This window comes from Macaca nemestrina, chromosome 6 (assembly GCF_043159975.1).
Source record: "Macaca nemestrina isolate mMacNem1 chromosome 6, mMacNem.hap1, whole genome shotgun sequence".
Classification (NCBI taxonomy): Eukaryota; Metazoa; Chordata; class Mammalia; order Primates; family Cercopithecidae; genus Macaca; species Macaca nemestrina.
Genome location: NC_092130.1, coordinates 92,790,042 through 92,803,738, shown reverse-complemented (window position 1 = coordinate 92,803,738; position 13,697 = coordinate 92,790,042). Strand labels below are relative to the sequence as shown.

Below are 13,697 nucleotides of genomic sequence, written 5' to 3'. Positions count from 1 at the left end.
TCTAAATTTCAGGACAAGAATAGTTTTGTTTCTCATGAGCAACCGGTCCCACATATTCTCTTAGACATTACGGTCTTATAACATCATTTGAACATCAGCACACCATTAAGTACATGCCATGTGCGAGACACTGAGTATAATAAGCAATATCAACATATTTAGTCAATGGCCTCTAGAATCCTATGTGCCAAGGGAGATTACAGACAAATAAATAAGCAACTTCAATACTATGAAATGAGTGTCCATGTACAGTGAATACAGAGAGTTCTTGGAGAACATAAGAGGAATGCCTAATCCAACATTGGAAACTTGGGTTTGACATCCTAGAATAATTAGCATCCAAAGTTGAGGTTTACAGAACAAATAAAAGTTGGCTTTTTAGGAAGATGAGTTAGAGGTTTTCAGACAGAAGAGGGAAATAACATGTGTGAAGACTCAAAGTTGAGTAAAGCAGTTAGGAGATCGAGACCATCCTGGCCAACATAGTGAAACCCCGTCTCTACTAAAAATACAAAAATTAGACGTGCGTGGTGGCATGCGCCTATATTCCCAGCTACTCAGGAAGCTTAGGCAGGAGAATCACTTGAACCCGGGAGGCAGAGGTTGCAGTGAGCTGAGATCGTTCCACTGCACTCCAGCCTGGCGACAGAGCAAAACTCCATCTCAAAAAAAAAAAAAAAAAAAAAAAATTAACCATAGCTAAATTTGTAGAACTGAAAGAAATGCAATATAACTGCACCATGAAGTGCAAGAGGGGAAGTGGCAGGTGAGAAAGCCAGAAAGATTTGCATAGCTTGATTATCATAAGCCTCACTAGGCAGATTAAGGAGTTACACTTTATGATGAAGGTAAGGGGAGGTCATTTAAGACATTTAAGCAAGATATGGCTGATTGAATACATATAAACTAGAAGTGTAGGATTAGCTACTTGATGGAATTACTGGGGATAGATTCTATTTCCTCTAAAGAGTATATATCTGCCTCAACAGTGCAAAGGATAGTAGGAGGTAGTGTAATAGGAAAGGAAGTAGAAACATTTTAAATACAACTATGGAGCATGACATCTGAGTAGGCAATCAGAGGACTTGTAGGTAGTGTTAATATTTAGACAGCATTGAAGACTAGGAAACTCTAATGGTACCAATCTCTGCATAGTGTGGCATTTCTTCCAGTGTGATTAGCAGAGAAAGAGGATGATACCATTACTGCAAGGTTAGATGTTTTCTAGTCGTATGTGGGTCAAGGCAAAAAAAAAAAAAAAAAAAAAAAAAGAGAGAGAGAGAAAACATAACGAAATATGCAAATGTGTGCAAGAGAGTGCTATTGATGATAGAATTCTTGGTCTTGGCTAGTAAGGGAAGAAAGGTCAGCCTTTAAGGGACTGAAAGAGTAGGATTTGGAAGTCTGAGATCCAAGACAGATGTATTTTAAGAAACATAATTAAATCTAGATCTGAAACAAGCAGTGCTATAGTGAAGACATATATATGCCTATATACATTAAATATTCTGTGTATATATTTATAACAAGTTTAAAGAGTCTTAAGGATTAACATACTCAGCTATTGTTCTTGATGTGATCAGAATGAGTAAAGCAGAATTAGCAATGAAGTAAAATTCTCACTATGTCATCCAAGGTTATTGATGCCTTGTTTGTCTACCAACTAAAGTTGTCTCATGACAACCAGCTATTAGCATGTATTTTTGGAAATACTGTGTTAAGAAAAGGAAGATTCCTAATAATATGTGCAGCATGTCATGGAATTTGTATATTATGAAATGGGTTCTTACATGTCATAAAAAATGTAAGCAGCAGACATTTGGATCTGGCCAGAGCAAGAAGAGCTGTATGAGAATGGGGATTAGTGAAGAAGATCCCTAGCCAAACCTCTTTCAGTTTTATTGGTCACCAAAGATATTAAGGTTTCTAAGATGGAATGAGATTGCCTGGGTTATAAGATTTCCAGAATAATCAATTCCTAGCTTGCTTGATAGGAGATTAAGACCTCTGTATAAAGAACAAATTGCAACTTTAATTGATTTTGCTTCTGAAGGAGCCTTTGTTCTAGTGGGTAGGTAATGAAGTTTCCTAGTTTCTTAGGATCTTTTATATTTTGAAAACAGTAGGAGCCCTTAAGAAAGAAATGTAGAGCCAATCCTGGTTCATCTTTATCAGAAGAGCCTATGCTAGGACTGTGCAAATCTTTTATACTGAGACTTCACCCTAATTTCATCTTAGTTTGTTGACTTACATTTGTTTTTGCTTTTGTCCTATTTTCCTTTACAGTGACATATAACCATCCTCTCCTTTACTAACTACTTATGGACACAGGATAGAAAATATTTATACTATTTTTGCATATTTTAAAGGTTTAAACATCAGCGAAGTGAAAACAACTGACCTCAAAATGTGATCTAACCCAAAGTGAGTACATTCTGGGAGATGGTTTTCTGCCTGACAATACTTTGTAATGAACTTCGTCTCTTATACTGAGGTAGATGTCACTATTAACCAAAAGCAGGAGCTCTGTAATGGAAGGATTGAATTAAGGTACAGATTTCTAAGCAAAGAAGAGACACAGAGAGACTAGGATAGAGGCACAGGACTTTGATGGAGCGCACCAACAAAGAGAAAATAATGTGAGGCGTTTAACTTTCTGTTTCTTTTACCCTGCATTTGAAAAACAGTCATATTAAGGATCATGTTAATTTTTTATTTGTTCTGTCATTCTTATTTCTTCCAGGTAGTCTCAAATCTCCCGTAAACATTTTTGCAACACAAAGTTTCCATGTCGTGGGATTGAAGGGACTTCAGTGGTGGGCAGTAAAAGGAAAAACAGGCTTCTGTGTATCACAACTCAGTTGAGTTTAAAGCTCCATTAGCAGTGGCATATGGAGGAAAGCAGGAGCCTTGCAAATTTATTCTGTAACCAACTGTAGAGTTAGCAAGGGCTTATAGCCAAAATGAGAGCAACTAAAGCAAATAGTATCTAATGACTGAGGAAAAGAAGCCCTTCCCATGTCTATGAGTTTTTAAAAAGTTCTAATAATGCATTGGTACAAGTCCCCCAGAAGGCTGAAGGATTAAAGAAACCCAAGTGATTGCAATCAGAGCTACGTTCTGGAATTTATTTTCATAAGTGAATTTATTTAGGATATGAGTTATAGATACTGTATGATTTATATATGAATTTAAAGATACCTCTGTAAAATCTTTCTTTAAAAGCAGAGTATTAATTTATTAATCTATCTAATGAGTTTAAATTTTTTAAGGGGTCAATCATTACCAAACGTAAAGAGTTTAAGCAATGAAGCATATTTGTTTCAATAAACCAAACTTGACATAAAAATAATATTAATTATTAATTGAATAAATACAGCATGCTTTATCCCCAGACCTAAAGTAACACCATAAGGTTTGAAACAAGAATCAAAACATACCAAAATATTACCATATCTTCTTAAATTATTACATATCTTAAGTGATAATATTTGATAGGGTTTCAAATTTTGCAGGGGAACATTATTTTATATAACACATCCAAATTATTAAACTTGTTGCACAATTTTGTGATATATTACATTTGTCTTAACAAAACTAAAGTAATTAGTCATATAATTATTCTAATAGCACTGAAACTCATTTCTAAAGAGACAAATTTACATTAAGTCCAAATTTGGCCAATGTTAGTAACAGACAGGCATGACTACTATGTAGACATCGATAGTAAGCAAACACTTTCTTTGTAAAGCACTGTCATAATGGGAAAGAAAAAGAAAGAAATGTCTTCCTGGAGAAAGAGTGAGAACTCTACAAGTCTATATGATTTATCCTCACGGGATAGCTGAAGAAAATTATTTATCAAGTAATTCCATACAGACAAGCATACTTATTTTCATAGTAATATAACTAATCTAAGGTCACTCAGGCATAAAGCAGGGTAAAGTCAGATGTTTTATAACATTTTAACAGGCCTTTTTAAAAATAATGATACAATTTAATTTCTTGTATCTTAAATCTCAACTAAATAATCGTAAACATAAATACTAATTCACAAACACATACCACTTGAGTCTTTAGGAGAAAGCAGTTAAACAACTGGATTATAATCCATTTCTGTTATTAGGGGTATGATCCAAGGGAAAGAAAGAAAGGTAGAGGTATCAATTCCTTGTAAACAAGCTGACAACTAAACCTGCTACCAAATTGACGCTAGGAGGAGAATCCTTACCTATGAATGTTTTCAGTAGGATGTCTCTAGTTTAGGACTGTTTCTGGTAAAGGAATGTATTTACAATCTATGGATTTATAAGGTATAGCTGCATGGAAAATGTTATGTAAGCTACACAGCTATATGAAGACAGTTTATTACCTCAATATTCCCTTGTATGCTTGGTAACTCAAGTACCATACTTAGAGACTTTATCTGTCTTTCTGTCAGAAAGCATGTGTCTAATGCAAAGAAGGACTGGGCAGTTGTCATCAATGTCCCTAAACTCCCTAAACTGCTCCGTCTGTGCTTCTAGAAATTATTAGTAGACTTTGATATTGGGTAATTTCTTGTATTTGCGTAAGCCTGACTTGCCAGTATAATCTTTGGAATTAGTGCAACTCTTTATAGTCCTTTCTAAAAATGTTGTATAAACTAAGAGTAAAAAGCTTGAAATGATCCAAATGCCCAGAAGTTAAAGAATGGTTAAGTCATCTACAACATAACTGTGAAATAGAATAGTATATTGCCAACTATATTTTTAAAAATGAAATAATTAGTTACATGCCAAAATCTACATGAAATTCTATTCATTGCAAAAAGAAAGAGTACACTTCATGTTATGATTAAGTAACGTGGTGTGTAGACAATGATAGGCGTTAGAAGAAGTACATAGATTTTAAAAATAGGATTAAAATAAAAAATTGTGTTGTAAAGAGTTTTAGGAAAGGGAAGGTCAACAAAAACAGTGTGCTGATCTTTGTAATCACCAGATTATAGTCATTAAGACTTCAGAAATATTCCAGCTCTTAAATACACATGGTAGGACTGCACTTCTCCATCCCTTTTCAAGTTATGAGAGTCTATGTGAATTTCTTTGGCCAATAATGCAAGAAGTAATGTGTGCCATTTCTTACATACATTTTTAAGAGTCAGTTTGTAATTTACCATGTTTTCTTCCCACTGCTTTAGTGACTGTGGGAGAAACTGCTGAGATGTAGCCTTGTCAGCCTGAGTCCCTGGGTATCTACAATGAGCAGAGATCCCCTACTGTCTCACCCTGGATATGTACTCCAGGAACTTCTGGATGAGCTTGCTCCTGAGCCATAAACAAGTTCATCTTGACTGACTCAGCAAGAAAAGATTAATAGGAGTGTGATGTATTCATTTCATAATATCTTTTTAAACTATAGAGAGCTAAGCAAAGTTTTTGCAAACACAAAATTTTAGTACTATGGGATATCAGTGAGAAGTACATAGCGGGGAGTGGACCTGATAATATTGTAGACAAGAACCAAATGGGTGCAGAAGGTAACGGGAAAGAAAAGAGTGGAAATAAAGATGGCTTGGATGTTTTACACCTGGCAGATAAATTGTAATGCCATTTATTTAGAGAATACTTGAGAGCAGAGGGAACAAGTTAAGAATATTTATTTTTGCCCTGAGGCCATTAGCTGTATCTAGCTGATGTCTGAAAATGAAAGTCTGAAATTCAAGAGGGAGGTCAGGGATATAGAGAAGAGAAAGCAGTCTCACATGTATTATGAACTGGTAATTCTTCTAAGTCTTTTACATATAATATCTCCTATAATGATTATAATTTTACCATTCCACTGGAAGAAATGAGGCACTCTAAGAGATTAAGCTACCCAGATTTGGCGGTACTATCCATAAAGGAACAAATAAAGCCTGAGAGATATTATAGAGGAAACAGACAAGGAGACAAGGAAGACTATATTCAGGGTCAGGCAAAAGAAACAGGACACTAAATAGGAACAGACATTTTTACAACCAAGTGACAGAGAATAGGTGTAGAGGACTACGTGCTCGCAAACAAGACGTTCCCGATAAGTCCTGCTCTTGCAAATGAAGCAGGGCATTCCTTCCCTGCAAACAGGGAGGACAAAGGAGCCAGCTGCAAACAGCAGACCCTGGGGGCTGATTTATGTGTAAACATCTTCAAAATCCAGAAAGTCAGGAACAGTCAGAAAAACAACAATGTGTCTTGTGACTTGGCAACATTCCACAAATGACTGCATAAAATAAAGCAGAGCGTGTCGTTCGGGGTGGCTGCCATGTTTGTCTCATCCTGTGTTGTCTTGTGTGTTCATTCCTTTGTTTAGGGAACACACGGATCCCAACAATAGGTGCCGTGAGGCCAACGGGGAAAATATCAAGAAGTAACGGATTGTTGTTCATGTTGAATGCTCCAGAGAAAACTAACTAGATTAATCATCTTCAAACTATTTAATTTTGCTTCCAAATGGATAACTTCTGAGAGGCAAAAGCTGAAAATTACTTCATTTCTGATATATTGATATTCTGTAGGCTGTTAAACTGAACAAATCTCAAAGATGAGGCATTTTATGAGCACTACACCTCATGTTTGCCTAAATTAGAATCCAAAGAATTAAGTATCATTAGGAATACTTTTTAAATTTCTTCAGATAGAAAAAGTCTCCAGCAAAGATGACCCAACAGATGTTGAATGAACCCCTTAACACGACTAAGTCATACAGGTAAATTAATTCCACAGATTGCTCTCAAAAGCAATCGGAATCTCAGGGCTGATGTTGGTGTGCCAGCAACACACGTTCCTGATGGGTCATAATGTTTAATGAGATGCATGGGAACCTCTGAACGGGATGAACATTCAAGTGATCTTCAGGGAAATCCTGAATTAGAATGAGCTCCAATAATTTAATTGAAAGGTCACATAGGTGAGTGACTATTATAAAATCTGTAATATAATGGAAGCATTGTTCTCACACAAGTGGCAGTTAAGAACTTTAGGTCAAGGGCTTATCTCATTTTTAGACTCATAATAAGACAATACTCTTTACTTTTAGAAAATGTCAACATTTCTCTAAGGAAAAATTACTTAAGAGAAAATATTTGCACTTTTTCTATTAACTATATCCGAAGAGAGGCAACATTTTAAGTAACAAAGGTATATATCACATCTGTAGAAACATTTAAAAAAAAAATTTTGGACTACTATATGCTTTTGCCAATCCTTAGCAATCAACGATTCTTGCAGGTACTGATTCTATTATTAGAAAACAGCGTTTGATTTACCTATTTGTCCCACAGGGGTCTCCACTTTTGTTGTTTTGTACTTGTATTACTTTTATTCTTAAAAAGCTAGTGAAAGCAAAACTTCAAATACAACTTCACCTAAGTGAAGAATGTTTACAACATTTATTGATCATTTAGTGAACAAACTTAACCAACATAATCAGAATTAATTTAATTTTTTCATTAGAAAGTTGTTGTCAGTTTCCAAGTAAAAACTATGATTTATAGTTAGTCAAATTTACTCTCAAATACTTTAGGGAATAATGTCCACTGTATATCCCTCAAAACTAAAAACAGGACACAGCCAATTTTAAAATTAAAATATTTTGAACATTGTCTACTCTGATTATAATTAGCACAGATATTATTTACTTTTCCTTTATTCTCATCAAATGTAGATTAAAAATAAAATTGAATTTCTGCCATCAAGATAATTAACATTTTTATAATATAGTTCCATGTCATTGATATCCAGCCTTTTCTTTATTTAAATAAAAATTTATTTCACTTTTTAAAAATTATAAAATTTTCATGCCTATCAAATGCCCATTCTTAGGCACTATCCAATTATTTTCCATATCTAGGTATACGTACAACCTGTTCATCCCTTCTCTGCTTGAGTTCCAATTAACTCGGATATTCAGCAGGCTCCTTATGACTGTGATGTCATTATCCTTCAAAGTCTTCTGCTCCATCCACTTTGAAGTAACCTATTAGTGATCTCAAAATAGTTCTTAAAATTTTCTTTCAATTATGCCCACTTATAAGCATAAGTTAATTGGCCCAAGGCCAATATTAAAAAAACAAACAAACAAAAAAAAAAGCCACATGACCTAAAAACGAAATGCTGTTTTTGTATAATTTTTAAATGTAATGTTTCCTGTAAGCAGCCTTGATAACTAAAATAGTAACTTTTTTTTTTTTTTCTTTTTGAGATAGAGTCTTGCTCTGTTGCCCAGACTGGAGCACAGTGATGCAATCACAGCTCACCATAGCTTTGATCTCCCAGGCACAAGCAATCCTCCAGCTTCAGTCTCCCAAGTAGCTAGGACTACAGGCACATGCCACCATGCCCCGGATAATTATTTTTTTCTTTTTTTCTTTTTTTTTTTTTGTAGAGATAGGGTCTCACCTTGTTGCCCAGGCTAGTCTCAAAATCCTGGGTCCAAGTGATCCTTCCGCTTAGGCCTTCAAAAGTGTTGGGATTACAGCTGTTAGCTACCATGCCAGGCTAAAATAAATAGTAACTTTCTAATTTTATATATATATATATGTTTGTACCAATATATATTCCACTTTTCTGTGTGGATTTTAGACGCCCCTAAAATACATTAAATAAACTAGAAACATTTAAATAACAAATAAAAATAATGATGGACAGTCATGTGATAAGAAGCCAGAAAAACAATGAAGCCAGATGTGTCATTGTGAAAGACTCCATATCTCTATGACAGAAGTGATATGAAATGTGCAATAGACAAAATATTTAAAATCATGTAAATAATCTGTGTCGACTTGAAAATCTTGACTCTTTCATGACAGATGGTGAACAGAAAGGCTATTCTCAACTTATATCAATAATGGGGTAGAAAAGTTGGCAGTGCTGTAACACTGAGCAATAGAAATACACAAATTTATTGAGTATCCAGTTCACTGGTAAATAAAATGAAATAAATTCTGTAAAAATGTTTCCTTGACATATTTTTCACAGCAATCTACTGGCATTTTCTGTTCTATCCATTAAGTTACTAAACATGATGATTTCCCAGGGGTCATTTCTATATCACACTGAGACACTTGGCTCTTGTTACCCGAATCTGGAAAGAGCTTAGACTTGTTTCAAAGCACATTCTAATTCACCCTTTATCACTATCCTCTTTAAAGAAAATTTTCAAAGTATGAAAAGTATATTCACTTAACAACAAGTTTTACAGGTTAAAATTAGCATTAAAACAAAAATTTAAATAGTAAAAGTTTAAAAGTTCATGTGTTCGAAATAACAAAATTAAAATTTGGCTTCCAAATTGCTAAAACGAATTTGGACAAATCATTGTTTTTATCGACTACAGTAAATATTTGTTGTTCATTCAAAACAGATAATCCATAATGAGTTGATTTTATCTGCTAATAACTGATAATACTGAAATGAAAATAAAGTAAGGTTTAATTTTATGTTTTAGAATGCTGTGTTACTCTAAACTGACTGGATTAAATAAGTGTATTTTAGTTTTTTGTAATCTCATGTTTTGTATATTTTATTGCTTTTATAAATAAATAAATCTAGAATTAAAGTTGGACAAACTGTATAACATCAAGTAATTATAAAACTATGTTAAAATATTTAAGAATAAATTTGTGAATATAACTTTTGCTTCTTTAAAATAAAAAGGAATGACCTTATAATGTGCTTAAAATATTGCTTATCTGTTTTACCTCTCTCCAGAATTAAAAATATATATATATAAGCATATATAAGTTTAAAGTAATATAAATTATAGTTGCTGCCTAAATTTTTACCCATAACTCACTTCTTAGAACACACAGAGTTTCCACTGAAATCAAAGTTAGCTCCATCCTTACTGAACTGTATTGGCTGAGGTTTTGAAAATATCTTTAGGCTTTATGTATGATATCTATCCTTTTTCATTGAATAGACTATGATTTCATCATTATATTTTATAATCACTTTTTCATCCAGAAATGCAAAATTTGAGGGCTGCAAAAGTAAATATTCCACCATCCTTATAAATATTTCATTATACAATATGTTTATTTACTTAAAAATATTTTGGCAGAGCCAACCTAATTCATTGCACATTTATTTAGTACAACTACTGTTGCTATTGTAGTAGCTTGAATGGTGCTCTGCCCTCTCCCCCACCACCAAAATATATTCATGTTCAAATCCCTGGAACATGTGAATATTACATTACCTGAAAAAGTCTCATTACAGATGTACTTATTTTAAGGACTTCTATGGTTTAGATATGGTTTATTTGGCCATGCCAAGTCTCATGTTAAAATTTATGTCCAGTGTTGAGGTGGGACCTGGTGGAAGGTGTCTGGGATGTGGAAGCAGATCCCTCATAAATGGCTTGGTGTGCAGGAGTGAGTCCTCACTATTCGTATCTGGGATAACTGGTTGTTGAAAAGAGACTAGCACCTCCTCCTGTCTCTCCTCTCCTTTCTCTCCCTGTAATGTCTGCTCCCCTCTGCCTGTCACCATAAATAGAAGTAGTCTGAGGCTCTTACCAGATACAGATGCCAGCACTATGCTTCTTGTACAACCTTCAGAACTATGAGCCAAATAAACCTCTTAATGAATTCCCCAGCCTCAGGTATTTCTTTACAGCAACACAAATGAACTAAGGAAAGGATTTTGAGATGTGATCATCCTAGATTACCCAGATGGGCCCTAAATCCAATAACAAGTGTCCTTCTAAGAAACAGGAGAAAAGACACCGACAAAAGTGGAGAAGGTGATGTGAAGACGGAGGCAGAAATTGCAGTGAAGAGGTCACAAGTCAGTGAAGTCAAGGGATGCCCACAGCCAACACAAACTAAAAGAGACAAGGAAAAATTCTCGTCTAGAACCCTCAGAGAGAGCATGGCCTGGATTATGCCTTGACTTCAGAGTTCTAGCCTCCAGAACTGTGAGAATTAAATGAGTGTTGTTTTAAGCCACAGAGGTTGTGGAAATTTGTTAGCGCAGTCTCAGGAAACGAATACAGCTGTAGACAGTCAAAGCGATTAGAAGATGATATAAATCAGAAAATGTGACTGACATGACTGTAATTTGCACAGATCCAAATGGGTATGGTGTCTACATAAGGATCCTACAACACAGTTTCCATATTTTGTATAATTGAAACTGCTGTGCTCTTTTGATTGCGCTCTCTCTCTCTCTTCCTCTCTCTTTCTCTCCACTGTGACTTTGCTCTCTCTCTCTCTCTGTTGCTGTATGATCCCAAAGAGCATGATGTTATTTTTATGGGTATTTATCTATTGATACTGCACAGGTATTGATCCCTGATTCTGTCTTCAGCATTGCTGGAAATGCAATGGAAGGAAGAGTCCAGTTGAGAATGAGTTCCTATTACAGGTGAAGATACCATTCCAATCGCATCCAGTACATAATGAAGGAATTCAAATCCCTGTAGGGATAGAAATGACTGCTTCTCCAACCTCTGTTCTATTCCTTCTTTCATACTCACAGAAATATGATTTATTTGGGAGAAATTAGTGGAGATTCTGGGATCTCACAGAGAATGGACTCCTTCCCAGTCACTTCTCAGTTACCTACCACAGAAAAACATTCCTAACAGATACACAAGTGAGAACTGCAAAGTGAGAAATCAATGCGGGTTACAGGAAACAGAAGATCTAAGATGAGAGGTGTGTAAAAGGCTGGATACGTTGCAGAGATCTGAAAGGGAAAGGAAAGCGCACTCCAGATAGACAAGCCTGGATTAAAGCTTTGGGGTGAGAATAAGCACAACATGTGTGACCTGGAATAGAGGAGACTGCCCTGCCTCCTAGAGAGAAGAAGCATGGATGTGATAGGATATTAAAACCAGGCACAGGTTTCATGGAGGGGAAGGAAAGAATGCCTTAAGGGAACAGTTTTTATTGGTTCTGTCATTTCCAGAATAAGAATACAATTAAGTGTGAATTAATAGTTTTAACTCTTAACCTACCACTACCCACCAAAGTGTCCGAGAACACTAGAGTCATTTGGTGAAACAAATAGAGAAGACAAAAATAAATAAATAAATAAATAAAATCACAGTTTGAAAATTCAAGTAACTTAAAAATATGCTAATCTTCCTCTTCTAACAGCTCTATAAATTCTCAGAAATTTTAAAAGTACGACAACTTGCTTGAGCATTCTGGCTACAGAATATCAGGCTGGTGATTATCATTCTGTAGGAACTTAACATTGATCAGTGTTTTCAGTGTTTTTTTGATGATCTTATAAATAAGACTTAGTAAAACTAACTCCTTGTGTTAAGATAGACAACAAAGATGCAGAATGCTAAAATGTTTCTGGAAAAAATAAATCCCTAACCATTCTGTTTATAATTTGTCTTATTTTAGTTTCATTTTACTTAGTAGCTGAGTACTTGCACAATTTCTCCTGACACATTTAAACACTAAATTATGAAATGTAATAGTTTCAAAGGTCCTCAGTCTTAAGTTGTCCTTTAAAGAACATCTCAAGCTTTGGCAAAAACCATTGGCTAATCTGTACAGTGGTATTAATTCTTTGTTTTTATTATTGAGAAATGTATAGCTCATTCTTTTTCAAGAGCTTCTAGCAAAGCTTTAAAAGCAACCAATAATGTTGTAACATTTTAAAAACTGGATTAAAACCCTAGATTTTTTTTTATTTAGATTTACATCTAAAGAAAGAACAAAACAGGTGAATAGATACGAAACATATCTAAATCTTGTTGAATTCTAGCAGTTGAAGATCTACTTCAAATAAATATATTTTCTTAAAAAAAGGTATCTCATAAGAACACTATACCCAGGTATGTTTTATTTTATTTTTAAATATGTTACTTAAAGGTTTAAAAAATTCTCTCCATGTAATCTTGAAAATAAATTACTTGAAGATGTCTGTGAGCTTAATGAGACATGAATAACAATGCAATAATGAGGTAGTTATTGTATAAAGAAATTGCAGATCCTTTCCTAATTCCTTGTGGACCTCAAACTTAGGAAGCCAAGTGGATGTGCAGGCTTGCCCCTTCCCCCTGCATGACCAGTGCTGTCCTCTGATCCACCACCTCCCTTAACCTTTCTGACTCTTTTACCCATACCCAGCATTAGATGATGGTGGTTATCATATTTGAGATGTCTTAAAATCACTGCTGCGGTTTCCTGCCAGTGATTACTAACAATGGCTAAATCATTGCCATTGTTACAACACCACACTGAAAGAATTACTAAGCAAAAGTAATTTTCTTCTACTGCAGCAAAAGCAGAAAAACAAAGATCAATGTAATGGATTTTTTCTGCCAAGGAATTTAAATAATACAATTGTCCCTCAGTATTTGTGGGGGATGGATTCCAGGAACCCTCAGGGAGATAAAAATCCTCAGATGTTCAAGTATCTTATATAAAATGGCATAACATTTGCATATAACCTATGTATATCTCCCCCCACACTTCACATCGTCTCTAGGTTACTTCTAACACCTAATACAATGTAAATAGTTGTTACACTCTATTGTTTCCTATTTATATTTTGTATTATTTTATTGTCTTTTGTGTTCAAATATTTTCAATATATGGTTGTTTGAATCCCTAGATGGGAAACCCATGGACAAGGACAGTTGCCTGTAATTTATAGCATCTTTAATATTCTTATCAAATTATTGGGATTCTCCTTTTATTTATTTCA

The 13,697-nt window shown here is 34.6% G+C and overlaps 1 protein-coding gene and 1 long non-coding RNA gene across 3 annotated transcripts in view; one reads left to right on the top strand and one right to left on the bottom strand.

Annotated features, from left to right (window-relative positions):
• The window catches only part of LOC105475033 (uncharacterized), a 47,454-nt gene extending 42,135 nt beyond the window's left edge, over positions 1-5,319 (top strand). The window contains exons 4-5 of one of the 2 annotated variants that reach the window (XR_011624867.1): positions 2,370-2,424; positions 5,183-5,319. This is a non-coding gene — a long non-coding RNA (uncharacterized lncRNA). Of the gene's footprint in view, positions 1-2,286; positions 2,425-5,182 lie in introns of both variants that reach the window. The other variant, XR_011624866.1, reaches the window with a different exon arrangement.
• LOC105475034 (EGF like repeats and discoidin domains 3) overlaps positions 1-13,697 on the bottom strand; it is a 456,215-nt gene that overhangs the window by 264,740 nt on the left and 177,778 nt on the right. The window lies entirely within an intron of this gene.